Source organism: Echinops telfairi, unplaced genomic scaffold (genome assembly GCF_000313985.2).
Source record: "Echinops telfairi isolate 266 unplaced genomic scaffold, ASM31398v2 ScPeMD7_7424;HRSCAF=8462, whole genome shotgun sequence".
Taxonomy (NCBI): domain Eukaryota; kingdom Metazoa; phylum Chordata; class Mammalia; order Afrosoricida; family Tenrecidae; genus Echinops; species Echinops telfairi.
The window spans coordinates 80,675,664-80,690,816 of NW_022111324.1; positions in this window are offsets into that span (position 1 = coordinate 80,675,664).

Consider the following 15,153-nt stretch of genomic DNA (forward strand, 5'->3'; position numbering starts at 1 on the left):
GATACCTGATCCCTTCGACACCTCATGGTCACACAGACTGGTGTGCTTTTTCCATGTGGGCTTTGTTGCTTCTGAGCTAGATGGCCACTTGTTTATCTTAAATTACTATATTTTAAGCATAAAAGAAACATATTAAAAATTAAAAGAAAATCATGCTATATGAAAATCTAGCTCTCTCTGCTCGGATCTGGTTCCTGAGGTCATGACTGAGGAGAAACATTCTGGTGAAGATGTTGAGCCAAGCTGGAACAGGGGACACGTTCAACACCAAGAGAAGCCAGCTTCAGAGAAACTGCCCCTTTTGCGTTGATTCCGTTGTGCAGAGAAATTCCTCTTTGTGGAACAGAAAAAATATGCTCCCTCTAGACAATGGATGGGAAATGAATTTGATTTATAAATGAGAAGACTGGAGGGTGGGACACTGATTCAGAAATACTGCTGCAGGTAATAAAGGAAGAGAAAACGGCCTGGAATCGCTGCCTCCTGTGATGTGAAGGCCAGTGTGAAGGAAAGCAATACAGTGAAAGAAAGTTCCTCACGTTAGGACTTAGATCATTGTTCACATTCATTTATCTGATCATTGTATCACATTCATTTATCTGCCTAGATATATTATAGCCCCTGATAAAGATATTAAGATAAAATATCTACTTATTTCACATCAAAAACACAGATTTCTGACACAAACTCTCCACTTATGCAACACACAAGTAGCTCCTTTTGTAAGACTTCTGAGACTGGACCTACCAGGCCAATCCCACATAATATTCCAACAAGTCTGCTATATTTTGTGTGCATCCGATCTTCTTGGGTATCTGGCTTCTATTGTTTTTACATATTAGTAATGAAATCTTTCATCTTGCTCTTCACTTAAGTCACCAATATTTTTTGGAAAGTGATTTAAGTGACTGTGCAGATGATGAACATTAACCCTTATGTTACAGCCACAGCAGTTAACATGCAAGCACATCCACTACTAATTGTGTGTAGTTGTTTGACTTCTTGTTGCCAAGAAAGCTTTTTACAACAAGAACAAATGAAGAAGAATGTGATAGGTAGAGTTGTCTAGAGTTGTCTAGAGAAACAAACCCAATGACATTTATATATGTATAAGAAAGAGCTTGATATCAAGAAAGTATCCCATCCCGGTCCAACTCAAGTGCATAAACCTGATACCAGTCCCTCTAAAGACTCACAAAGCAACATGCAATGATAGGCAAGGATACAGAATGCAGGAAGATCACAGGCCAGTGGGTGCTGAGTTGTGCGAATCCAAGCTTTATGGAAACATGGCAGGACTCCAGCAGCTCCCAGGGTCAGCTTCAGAATCCCAGCAGGCAGGAAGGCCAAAAGGCAGCAGAGAAAGCAGTTCCTTCCCCACGGAGACAGCAATAGGCTGTCACCTGAGTGACAGATTAGATTCCACCCCTACCCTTTTTACATTTTCAAGTTTACATGCAATTATCTAACTACCACAATCAGCACATGATTTGATTTGATTCATTAATGTTATAAAATATGGGTCATTTATAAGGTGTCTGATCTGTAGACCATAGAAAACCCCTGTCTTTAGTATTCCCATAGTAATACAATGTAACTTATGCATCGTGTGTTCAATGCATGAACAATCTTCATTTGAAAGCCTTTACAAATTTTTTCATCAGGTTTAGCTTTATATGTATTGGTGGAAGTATAGTTCTATCTCATGCTGCCAAAGGTTCATTGATTTCATTGTCATCTAACTAACATATATTCCCACTGAGACTAACCTTTTCTTGTACATTGTTCATGTTTCTATCCCAAAGGCATAAAAAGCAAGGACACTTTGTGTAGCCACTTAGTGGACCAAGAAGAAAATGAACCATCTTCAAGACTACACAAACCACCCTTTGATGTTCTTGGTAATTTTTTTTTTCCAAGACTAAAGAGATAGTCTTGTACTCTTCTTTCATCCTGGTGGAGTGACCAACTGGAATGGAACCATATTTGTAGCCATTATTTTAAAGAATACATTTCAAATTATGTTTTGAACACTCTCTGAAAAGATCCCACTCATTTGGGGTTATATTCTGAAGGACCACTTTTATTCAGAAGGCTTCTGATGTCATTACAGAATGCTAAATTAGTGTCTTCTGTAAAGAATGGCAGCAAATGCTCCTCTCTCCATTGGTAGAGTGTAATTTTTGTTCCAGTCTGAAGTACATTCCTTTCCTTCAGTGTGGAGGCAAGCAATTCAGAAAACACCTGGAACTGATTTAAGTCCTGATCAGATCACTCAATTAATTCTGGTCAAACTGTTCACTATGTGAAGTTGCTCAGAAATCACAATCACTGGCCCCATTTTCTAAACTTTGTGTGATATCAGACATGCAAGAGTGATACTCTGCGATATGTGGGAGTTCACTGAAAGGTAGAAAGGGTACAAGATCTGACTGCAGAACAATGTGCATTATAGGAAAGGAAGCAGATGAACAGTTGCGAAACAAAGGTCATTATCAACACAAAATATGGGTAATTTAAATACATAACTCTTGTATTCCAATAAGAAAGCTTGTTATGACATTCCAATTCTGCAGAGGAGATCTTTTAGAGAGCAAACCAAAATGTTATAAATTCAACCATATCTAAGAAGCTAAAGCTGATATGGTCTATCTAATGTGATTTTTCTGTGGCTGCATCCCAAATAATGTCAGGAACAGGTCTAAAAAGCAAATTACCAAGAAATGACCCGTTTTACTTTATTTTATGGTTGAGCTGTATAATCATTAAGAGGTAAATTGAATAAAAATACATAACCATAATAAATATCTATGCACCAGTGAAAGGGTCTCAAAACACATTAATAAAGTTTACAGAATTGAAGAGAGAGAGACAGCCATAGAGAGTCACTCACTGCCACAGAGTCTATTTGACTTGTAATCAAATTACTCACTGTCATTAAATCAATTATGACTCCTAGAGACCCAATAGGACAGGGTAGAACTGCCTCTGTGAGTTTTAGAGATTTTAACTCTTTATGGGAGTAGAAAGCAGCATCTTTCTCTCTAAGAGAGGCTAGTGGTTTTGAACTGCCAACCTTGCAGATCAGTACTCAATGTGTAACCATTACACAACCAGGGTTCCCCTTCGTGATTTTATGAGAGTAGTGATTTTATAGTGATTTTATGAGAGCAGGAGACTTCAACATACCATTTATAATGAAGGATAGAGCAACTAGAAAGAAACTCAACAGACACAGAAGAATTAAACAACATAATCAACCAACTTACCCTCCTAGATATATACAGAACACCCCCAAACAACTGCACAATATACAGTCCTTAACAGCACATATGGAACATTCTCCAGAATAGACCCTATATTAAGCCACAAAGCAAGCCTGAATAAATCTATATTACAAAGCATCTTCTCAGATCACAATTCTATAAGATTAGAAATCAACAGTAGGAATATCAATAGAAAAAAATCAAACACACAGAATACTCTGACTAAAAGCAACTGAAAATTAGACTAAAAATGAAGTAAAAAACTTTCTTGAATCAAATAATGAAAACACAATGAACAAAATCTTTGGGACACAGCAAAAGCAATGTTCAGAGGACAATTTACAGCAATAAATACATAGGCCAAACCAAAAGAAGGGGCCAGACTCAACATTTTAACCCAACATCTCCAACAGTGGGGAAAAGAGCAGCAAGATAAGCCTAGTGTCTCAAGAGAAAGAACCTAATAAAGCAGTGCTGAAAGCATGAACCGCCGCGTGCCATGGAGTGACCTGGGAACCAGTAGGCTGAGTGAAGTAAGGCATCATAAAAGGACAAGTATTGTATGAGTCCACTACTATAAGAAGCACCAATTAAACAAATTTCCTGAACAAAAGTTGAGACAGCCACCTACCGGCCATGAACCACACATCACCTCCCTGTTGCGCACGTCACAAGAGCCACCTTGCAGGAGGAGACCTCACATTGCCGGGGGTCACTCTTTCAAGAGAGGGGACTGGGAGATGACCATCCACTGGAGGCTACACAGCATCAAGACAAGGCTGGGGCAAATCAATGCCCCCCTCACCCCCACCACATATACACACACACATGAATGGAAGGAGAATCTTACCAGAAAATCAAGCTAAAGCCAGGAGAGGGGATCATCTACATTTTGGAGGAGACCCTGATAGTTCTGTTCATGAGTATGGTGGGTGATTGGGGAGAAGTGACTTTTCATCGGGAAGGGATGCTGAACAATGATTGTAGGGAACCTAGGGAAACAGTGGGCCAGATTTTATGTTCCTGGGTAGACACTACCAATTCGTTTCTTCCCAACCTTTGGTCAACCACGTCATGGACTAAGCTGCAGTCTAAGCACCATGATGATCTTGACAGTTGACCTTGTGAGCAGCGTGGCATAATGCCATGGCATAACACAGAGGCCAAATCAGAAGGACTTAACATAGAGGCCCCGCTGAATGAACTGAGCCCTGCCTCGAAGTTGCCTGCACCCTTGGACTAATAACTGGGGTACTTGGATGGGAAAGAAAGCAGAGAGTTAGTGACCTAGGTCTGTGGAAATGGCAGTCATTGGACCTTGTGGGAAAATCAAGGTTTGGTGGATGTCCAATGGAAAGGGACCCAGAATCACCATATATTTAGTACCTTGATGCCCACCTTACCGTGCTATGACAGTTAATGATCTGAAGGGCAGGGATATGCACTTGGAAGAATTGATCCAGGAAGGCCCTCCCTGGAACCAATCCCCATACTTAGAGTAAACAGAACACAATCAAATGGGAGATAGAACTGTGTAGTCGGTCTTACGGGGTTTTGATTTTGTCCTACTACAGCCACCCAAACAAAAATCTATAGACCAATATCCATTAAGAACACAGAAGCAAAATTGTCAACAAAATTCTAGCCAACATAATCCAACAACATTAAAAATAATACTTGGGATTCATACCAGATATGCAAGGATCATTCAACATTTGAAAATGTGATCCATTACATAAATAAAATAAAAGCAACACATGACTCCATGCCAACATTTAGAAGTAATGCATAAAACATTACATCTTCCAAGTGTTGTTACTAAAAATCCATTATAAGTGAAAGAGTCCAATTGATTTTAATGTAATAGTATAAAAAATGTATTGGTGAAACTACAATTTGTCAAGTTTGGCTGTTGTATTAAAGAAGTATACTCAGTTACCTAAAATGATATTAAAATTTTTCTTCTTCACTACAAAATATACTCTCAAGTCATCTTAAAGTTAGCTTGCCAGCCTGAGCATTACCCTATTTTAACACCAGTCTATGTGGGCTCAAATTTAAAAGGCATACTTGAAAATTTAGATAGAGACTTTATGGGGTAATGAGTTCGTTAATGAGAGAGGGTGAAAATGGTTGTACAGCTGCAAGAATGTAATCGGTATCACTAAATTGTACATGTAGAAACTATGTTTTAATATGCTTTCAACAAAATAAATTAGGAAAATCTTACCTTTTAAAAATATTAAAACATGGCTATTAATTGATGCAAAATCTAACACCCATTCTTTATACAATAAAAACACTCAACAAAATAAGAATAGACAGGAAATTGCTTAACATAATAAAGGGCATATATCCAAAGCCAACAGTCAATATTACTCTCATTGGAGAGTAACTGAAAGCATTCCTCTTATGATCAGGAACTAGACAAGGGTCCCGTTCACCAATCTTATTCAATATTGTGCTGGAAGTAAGTCTTAGCCAAAAGTATGAGACCAAAAAAAAGTTAAAGGCATCCAAATTAGCAAATAAGAAGCACAACCCCATTTGTAGATAGCATGGTCCTATATTTAGAAAATACCCATTACTTAGTAAGAAAATTGTTAGAGCTAATTAAAAGAATCAGCAAAGTGACAGGGTGCAAGATGAACACACAAGATTCAAGTGGGTCTTTATACTAACAAAGAGAGCGCTGAAGAGGAAATCAAGAAAATGGTACTATTTACAAGAGCCACCCAAAAGATGAAATAATTATCACCAAATATATATCAGAGACATGTACAAAGAAAAGTACAAACCATTACTACAACCTTCCCCCCCAAAAAAAACCCAAAAGGGATGACCATGAATGGAGCAACATGCTATGGTTAGGAAGACTTAACATTGTGAAAATGTCATTACAACCCAAAGTGATCTCTATTTATCATGCAATCCAGATCCAGATTCCAACACTGTTCTTTAAAAATATGGAAAAATCAATCACTAACTTTTCATAGGAAGAAATGAGACTGGATAAGCAAAGAACTACTAAAGATGAAGAATAAAATAGTCTGGGGGGTTCTCATTCCCTTCACCCATGTGTTAGTCTGAGTAGACTAGAGAAACAAATCCAGGGAGACTCACACTTGGATAAGAAAGAGCTTTATATATAAGAGCAATTGAGTATTGAGAAAACATCCCAGCCCAGTCCAGATCCAGTCCATAAATCTAATATTAGCCCAGATGTCTGGTACCAATCTATATAGTCTTCTTCAGACTCACAAAACACATGGAATGACACCAAATACAGGAAGATCACAGGCCAGTGGGTGGAAGTTCTTGTGGATCCAGTGGCGGTGTAAGCATCTCAGCACTGGCAGGGGTCTCCATGTGGCTTCTCCAGCTCCAGAGGTCTGGCACCATCAGCCTCTCTCCATGTGTCTTCTCCACTGGGATGTCTCACAGGGAGTGAGCAGAGAGGAGGAAATACAGGAGCTCCCAGAATCCTAAGGAGAAGGCCATGTCCACACAGAGGCCTCATTAGCTATATCCTGATTGACAGGCTAGACTACACCCCTACATTCTAAATCCTCAAATTGACACCAGATTATGTAACCACCGCAACCAAATTCACAAAAATAACTTCATAGTTTGTTATTTTTTTCTCATACTAAACATTCATTTTTAAATTTAAAATTGTATTGATAGTTTTGCAATCTTTTTCTTAAAGAGTTCACCACCGCCAACACTACTACCACCACCACCATTGTATACACTCCCCAAATCTGGATCTGTCCCTACCAATGAAATAAAAATTCCAGAATAGTACAACACTGATATCCTATGATGAGAACCACCTATATATAGTAACAGATGATTATTAAATTATATTCCTTAAATGATAAATTACCAACAAGACCCCAGATTTAGAATCACATAAGATTTAAATATGATAAAGGTCATACGCAGTAATAAGAAAAAGTAACTGCCTGAGATTCTACCATCAATGAATTTTTGTAAACTGGTTTCACTTATTTGAAAATAGTGAAGGAGGCAGCTTATTTCAAAGAGAACTGTCAGTTATTAAGAAAGGTTCGTAGTATATGGATCAGAGGTCTCAAAAAATATTATGAAAAATCTGGCAGGTATCTTTCTCCAAGTTTTAGAGCTCTGATGTTTCTAAGGAACATTCTTATTTGCTTTGTTTTTAGTTTTCACAAGGCATCTATAAAATGCCACATACATCAATGCTTTCTCACTCTAAGTGTTCCATTACTTTTCATCCTCTTTTAATAAGCAGATGTTTAAACCAAGAATAACACACAGTCCTGTGCCTCAATTCCACATCAACATTAATGAGAGTTTAACACACTATTTTACTAGCAAGAGGTAAATTAAGTTGTAGCTATAAATGTTTAATACAGAATTACCCAGGAGCTGTAACAATAAACTTAATGAACATTTAACCAAGAGTCACTCGATTCTTTTTTAATGTTTATTACATGTCTAATCAGGTCATTAGAACTCCTCTTTCAAGACTTCCCACTCATCGATTGACTTAATTCTGACTCACAGCAACCCTATACGAGGGTTTCTGAAACGGCAAATTTCCCCTGGAGCAGGCAGTCTCACCTCTCTCTCTCAGAGCACCTGGTGGGTTTGAACTACAGCCAAACACTTATCTCACAGCACCATCGGACTCCCTTAGCCTGGCGCAAATGATATATGCATGGGATGGAAAGATAAAATTCTTCCTTTTCTGTTAATTAAAGGGGCCTAATTTCTAGTTTGAGGGCTATCATCAGAATCATCATTTGAGGACTGTGCTGGCTTTCAGTAGGCTCAGCAGCGTCCCTGCAGGAATGTAGGAATGGCATGGTAGTCATTTGCTATTTATAGTAATTGGGATCCATGCCTGAAAATGACAGAATTCAATCCCAAACTAGTATAAAACTGAAAAAATTTTCTGGTTTCAGGCATTTGTTTGGCTTTCAGCATGTGTACAAGAGGGCTTTTGAAAGTTAATGAAAAATTACATTTTTCCAGAAACCCTTTTTTTTAATATTGTGCAGTTTTTGTTTTTTTTGTTTTGTTTTGTGGTTATTATTATTTTTTTAAAAAAACATTTTATTAGGGGCTCATACAAATGTTATCGCAATCCATACACACATCAATTGTGTAAAGCGCATTTGTACGTCATTCTCCAGAAATCTTTTTAAGTCCCTGTATTATCAGATAATTATAGAATTTTACATATAAACAGAGGTCATATAGCTACATATTTTTCATTGTACATGTGGAAAACAACAATAGCAAGGCTTATGTAAGTAAAGCAACCTCCTAAGAACAAATATTCCCCAGTAACACAGAACTTTTAAAATCCATCAATATAGTACATGCTTATGTTGGTCTTAATCACTCTCTGAATTTACATACTGTATTCTTAAATGCAGTCAAGCGAAAATATTTTTATTTCTTTATGGAAAGTTGTCAATATTAAACAAAACAAAACAAAACAACAAATTCCTTACATACCACTGAAGGAGTTCCCTGTTATAAGAATACAAGTCTTTAGCTTCTTAGCCTCCTTTGCTACCATGGGCTTATGTAGAGCTAACTATATGTGCAACTATTTCATTCTTCTAATGGAAAATCTTCAGAGTTAACAGGTCATTTCTCTAATATTCCTTTTGAATTCAATCAGTCAGATGACCCTTCGTTGTCCTCTGCCATCAGCAGACATGGAAGGTCCTTTGTCTTCGTGCTGGGCCTCGTCATCCCCAGGATGACTGCACTGTGACTTCAGGCCTGACCCTGAATGGAAGGAGAGAGGACTGCAAGGAAATTTTAGTAGAATCTCAGACTGCAGAACAATCGAAAGAGAGGAAGCCTACGGGAAAGTCTCTGAGCCAAAATTGCCAGTTGGAGTTACGACTCATTGGCTTGCCTATCTACTTCTACCATGCTCCATCGTTGACTAGAAAGAGTATGAAGAACCGTGGCCATAGCATTATGAGTGTGTCGGCCCCTGCACCTACTTGGGACCTCCAGCCTCTACAACGGTGGGAGCCATTTCCTAGAGATAAATATTCCTAAATACTTATATGAAGGGGCTTGAGAAAACGCTTCCTTTATTTATTCATTCAAATTTTCCCTACAAACCTTTTGTTGTTGTCCACTCCTATAAGGTTCACTGGGTTTGCTACTCTAGAGAATGCAGCCTAAGAAATTTGGCACCAAGAGTGGTTCTAGAGAAACAAAAGTGTAAAGATGAGTTTTCTAAATTGATTCTCCAGGTTGGCTGTTCCTGAAGGCACTGCAGACTGCTTCCAACAGTAAAGAGGGCACTGTTAATCCATGGCATGAGGTAGCAATAGAAATAAAATAATGTCATCAAGAGCTCAAGCATCTGTGAGAGACAAGTCTCCAGGCATATTACACACTCTGATATCATTTTATCAGAATTAGATGTAAAGGAAGCTGGCTGGTTGATCCTACTTTTACTAGACAACGTGATGGGAAAAGGAGAGGAACTCAGAGCATCAGGGCCCCAGCTCATGGGCTACATAAAAGACTTGAGAGTTGCCACTTGTGTGCTGAAAAGAAAGCCTAATGTAGTGAAAGAGCTGATATTGATAAAATAAAACCCAGAGTCTTACGAGTATGGCTGAATTGTAATATGAATTAATTTCTCAACCTTGAAAATTGTCTGAGGCTAAGTGATGGTATTAAGATCCTAAAACTGAGGGTGGAGAAATTACTCCTGCAAATAGCACCATTCCGTGGAGGAGGGTGCGGCGGAAAGGGGGAACCGATTACAAGGATCTACTACATATAACCTCCTCCCTGAGGGATGGACAACAGAAAAGTGGGTGAAGGGAGACGTCAGACAGTGTAAGACATGACAAAATAATAATAATTTATAATTATCAAGGGTTTGTGAGGGAGGGGGGAGGAGGGAGGGAGGCAGAAAAATAAGGAGCTGATACCAAGGGCTCAAGTAGAAAGCAAATGGTTTGAGAATGATGAGGACAACGAATGTAAAAATGTGCTTGACACAATTGATGTATGTATGGATTGTGATGAGAGTTGTATGAGCCCAAATAAAATGATTAAATTAAAAAAAATAGCACCGTTCCATACAATTGAAGAGATTACTCTATCTTTGTCTACTAAGCCATTACCAGTAATATCATTATCCCTGTCACTGTCATTTGATGAAATTAACCCAACGGTATCTCCTGAGATGGTGCCTAGAGAGTTATCTGGGGGCATATGCCTTATAAAACTTTGCTGAATCCTCCCAGGGCACAAGCCCACTGCCTATTTTTACTTGTAGACATAGAACTATGCCTAAGTTCAAGAAAGCACAGTGTGATTCAGGAAGAGTTATTTTACACTCCAACAGAACTGGTTGATTTCTCTAATACATACAAATATAAACTTGGAGAACATCAATGGGAATGGTGATTAATGGGGTGGGGTAATTGTGCATGAAACATAAAGTGAGGTGAGCCTGACTTTATTGGTGCTGTACAGTGTACAAAAAGTAATCCTTAGGCTTAGGGAAATTAGCATGTTAGAGTGAATTTATCAGGCTAGATTCGTATATTCACACATGGAGTGCCCAGAGGACACATCTTTTACCACAACCATAATGACAAGGAATACACTTGTGAAGAGAGCCCTAGTAACCTTGAAGACGATGTGATTGTTATTATATATGAAAGTGAGAATCCTTTGATTGAATCAATACATCTAACTACAATGGAGCTGAGTGGACCCCCTGTTGGTAGGATCCACGTTGTAGCACTTAATTGGCAAAGACAAGGCAGGCAGGCATAATTACGGTAATGGGCAGCAGAATCAAAGAGTAGTAATCATAATTGTCTGCCTTGTGTTCATTTAGATCGGAAATTTACTAACTTCTGTACAAAACTTGTACAAGCAGAAGAATTCTAGGTCAAATTAATGGCAACCTAACTTGAATCACAAGAGTCATGGCCCCTCAATCAATTCCCAGAACTGTGCTAGTTTGCAGACCACAATTCCTCAAATGAAGGGGAATCTGTGTCCTCTTGAGGAAGGACCCCATTAGACTGCCAAAAATGTATACTGTTATTCTTTCTCTCAGTCTTCCTCAAAGGACTCTATGGCCTTTTCACAAGAGTAACTGTTCACTGGGGCAAAAGGAAATAAGGGAATTAATTACTAGATATTGGCTCTGAACTGACATTAATTCCTGGATACCTGTAGCATCACTGTGGCCCACCAGTGAGAGTGAGAATGTATGTAGGTCAATTTATTAATGGACTTTTAGCTTATAGCCTTATAGTGGAGCCACTGGGGCCCTGGACCCGTCCTTTAGTGATTTCCCAAGATTTTCAGAATACATACTTGAAATAGACATATTCAGCAACTGGAACAATCCCCATATTGGATTGCTGACATGTAAAATAGGTGTGTAGTGATAAATAAGAAAAGCCAAGAGGAAGAACTTAGAACTTCCCTTACCTAGCAAAACAGTAAACCAAAAGCAATACTACATTGATTGAGGGTTGCACAGATTTTAGTGTGACCACCAAGAACTTGAAGGATGCAGAAATAGTGATTTCCCACATATCCTCCTGGTAGCTCTATTCTCCTTGTTGGCCCCGAGCAGTTTATCTATCCTGGATACCCTGTGTTGTGAGCTCTTATCTGTAGCAGTGTGCATGTTCTGGTCTAATCCGATTTGTAAAGTAGAACTGAGGTCATGATAGTGAGGGAAGGAAGCACCAAAGTGCTAGAGGAAAGTGACTGGCTCATCTCTTCCCTGTAACCCCTCTGTGAGGGGATGTCCAACAGTCTATAGATTGGCTTTGGGTCTTCACTCCATTCCTCCCCCAACCCCCTGCATTCACATTGGGTATGATTTTGTTCTGAGTCTTAGATGCCTGATACCTGATCCCATTGACACCTCATGATCACACAGGCTGGTGTGCTTCCTCCATGTGAACTTGCTTCTCAGCTAGATGGCCGCTTGTTTATCTTCAAGCCTTTAAGATCCCAGATGCTATAACTTTTGATAGCCAGGCACCATCAACTTTCTTCACCACATTTGCTTATGCACCCATTTTGTCTTCAGTGATGATGTTGAGAAGGTGAGCATCACAGAATGCTGAATAGTTAGAACAAAGTGTTCTTGTATTAAGGGAGTACTTGAGTCAAGGTCCAAGGTCTATCTGCAACCTTAATTCTTAACATATAGATATGAGTACATAATTCTATTCCCCTCATTATTTATATAAATGTCTTTTGCCTCCTGGTTCTTACTTCTATTTCCTTTTAATTTCCTCTTGTCCCACCATAATGTTCAGGCTTCATTTGGCTTTGGTAATTCCTCGCTGCTACATTGCCCTTGATTAAGCCCCACTAGGCATCCTTATCTCCATTGATTTTAGTTCACTTGTTGTTCCCTTGTCCCTGGGTTGGTTCTCCCCCCTTCCATTCTCCCCCTTCCCCTTCTCCCATTTCCCCCGGAACCATTGGTCACGTTCTTTTCATATCCAAATTATTTATCCCGCCTATCTTATCTAGATAGACATGCAGATACATGAATAAGCACAAAAACCAGGGAAAGCCAAATAAAACAACAAAGGAAGCCAAGACCACAAAATAAAACAATAATAACAAAAAGAAAGCCACTGACAAAAATGGGAAAGCCTGTAAATAGTTCAAGGTCTGTTTGTTGGCCTTTATGAGTGTTTTCCAGTTGAGTCTGATGGGGTGCCACACTGTCTCCAAAGTCTATTTTTGGTTTTCCCTGGGAATTTCATCACTTTGCTCCCCTTGCTGCTCTGTTGCATGTCCTTAGTGTGACGCCCCAGCATAATGGCCGCACAATTCCCACACTGTGTCTTCAGTGTTGTCCCCCGCAGTGCCATGGTTTAGTGAGGGATGTTGTGTCTGTGGTGGGGCCGGCCCTATGGTCCTTTCTGTGTGTTGTCTGCTCTGAGCAGGAATATCGTCCTTGGGGCTTGGTGGGCCAGGATGTCCTTTCCTCCCTCTCCATCCCTTTTTGTTTCTCCCGTGTGCGCTAATCAGATGCACCCCTCTTCCCAAGCTGTAGCCCCAGTGCTGTCCTCTGAAGTGCATTCTTCTGAGGAGGTGTGTGTGTGTGTGTGTGTGTGGGGGGGGGGTTGTCCACAGAATTGGGATTGGGGCCAGCCCCGCAGACCTCTCAATTGGCCACCTGCAAATGCTTCTTCTTTTGTTTTCCATATTCAATTCCCAACTTTCACATGCATGAGACAATCGAAAATACCATGGCTTGAGTCAGGTGTACGTTAGTCCTCAAAGTAACATCCTTGCTTTTCAATACTTTATAGTAGTCTTGTGAACACATTTATATGCCTATTTAGCCAGTGTAAAATTAGGGATAGATTTTGTAGATTATCATAAGCCTGGCCAGTAGGTGACCTCAATTGTAGCTGCTCTTCTAGATGGCGTTCCACTATTTGAGCAAATTTCCTAGTACCTGGTATGCAGTTACTAATCTAACCCATTCCTTTTTCTCAATTCTTATTTCAAAGGAGCACCAGGAGGAATTTGTCTTTAACATGCAAGAGCAGCAATACAGCTTCACTGTCCTACCTCAAAGTAGAGCAACTCTCCAGCACTATCATATTGATCCATTATCTTGCCCTTGTGTTGATTGGATCTAGTAATGACTCTAGATATATTGGTAAAACAATTGTGTGGAAAACTAACCCAACAAAAATGAAGGTTCCTTGCACCTCAGTGAAATCTCTAGGGATAGCGCTGTGGGACATGTGGAGCTATTTCTTCTAAAGTGAAAGATAAGTGCTTGCATCTGGTCACTCCTACAACTGAAAAAGGAGACACAACATTTGGTGCACCTCTTCAGTATACCTTTCTCTCCTTTTGAGAAATTGGTTTGTTACTCGGCCTTAGTAGAGACTGAATGCCTCACTATGTAGCCTGAGCTGACAATCACGAACTAGGTGTTGTCTCAGTCACAAAATCATAAAAGGTAGACGTGCACAGGGGCATTACATTGTTAAATGCAAGTGGTATATATGAGATTGAGCTCAAGCCGTACTTGAGGGGACAAGTTACATGAGAAGGTTGTCCAAATCCCCAGGGTCTCCATTCCTATCACATTACCTTCTCTCTCCCAGTCTGCTCCTATGGCCTCATGGGGAGTTCCTCATGATCCGACTGGGAAGAGAAAGCTAATTTACAGGTGGTTTGGTACTACATTACTAAAACCAAACAAACAAAATGCAAACTCACTGCCATTGAATCATACTGGCTCATAAAGACCCTATAGGACAGGGTAGAACTGCCCCTGTGAGTTTCCAAGCCAATAAATTCATATGTATTTATTTATTTAACCTTAGTAGAGGTAAATAATCCACATATCATATAATTCAATATTTCAATAATATCCAGAATTATACAATCATTACCACAATCAGCTTTAAAACATTTTCTCGCATTCCCACCCCCTGCTATGGGACTGTAATTCTTTATGGGAATTTGAAGTCTCACCTTTCTCTAGCACAGTGGTTCTCAACCTTCCTAATGCTGGGACCCTTTAATACAGTTCCTCATGTTGTGGTGACCCCCCAACCATAAAATTACTTTTGTTGCTACTTCATAACTGTAATTTTGTTACTGTTATGAATTGGGAGACCCCTGTGAAAGGGTCGTTCAACCCCCAAAGGGGTTTTGACCCACAGGTTGAGAATCAGTGTTCTAGCAGAAAGGCTGATGGTTTTGAACTGCTGACCTTGTAGTTAGGCGCCCAATTCATAATCACTATGCTATCAGGGCTCCCTGCACTATATAGTAGCACACTAAAAAGGCACAGTGGCATCACTGTGGGGGCTGAAGAACCATG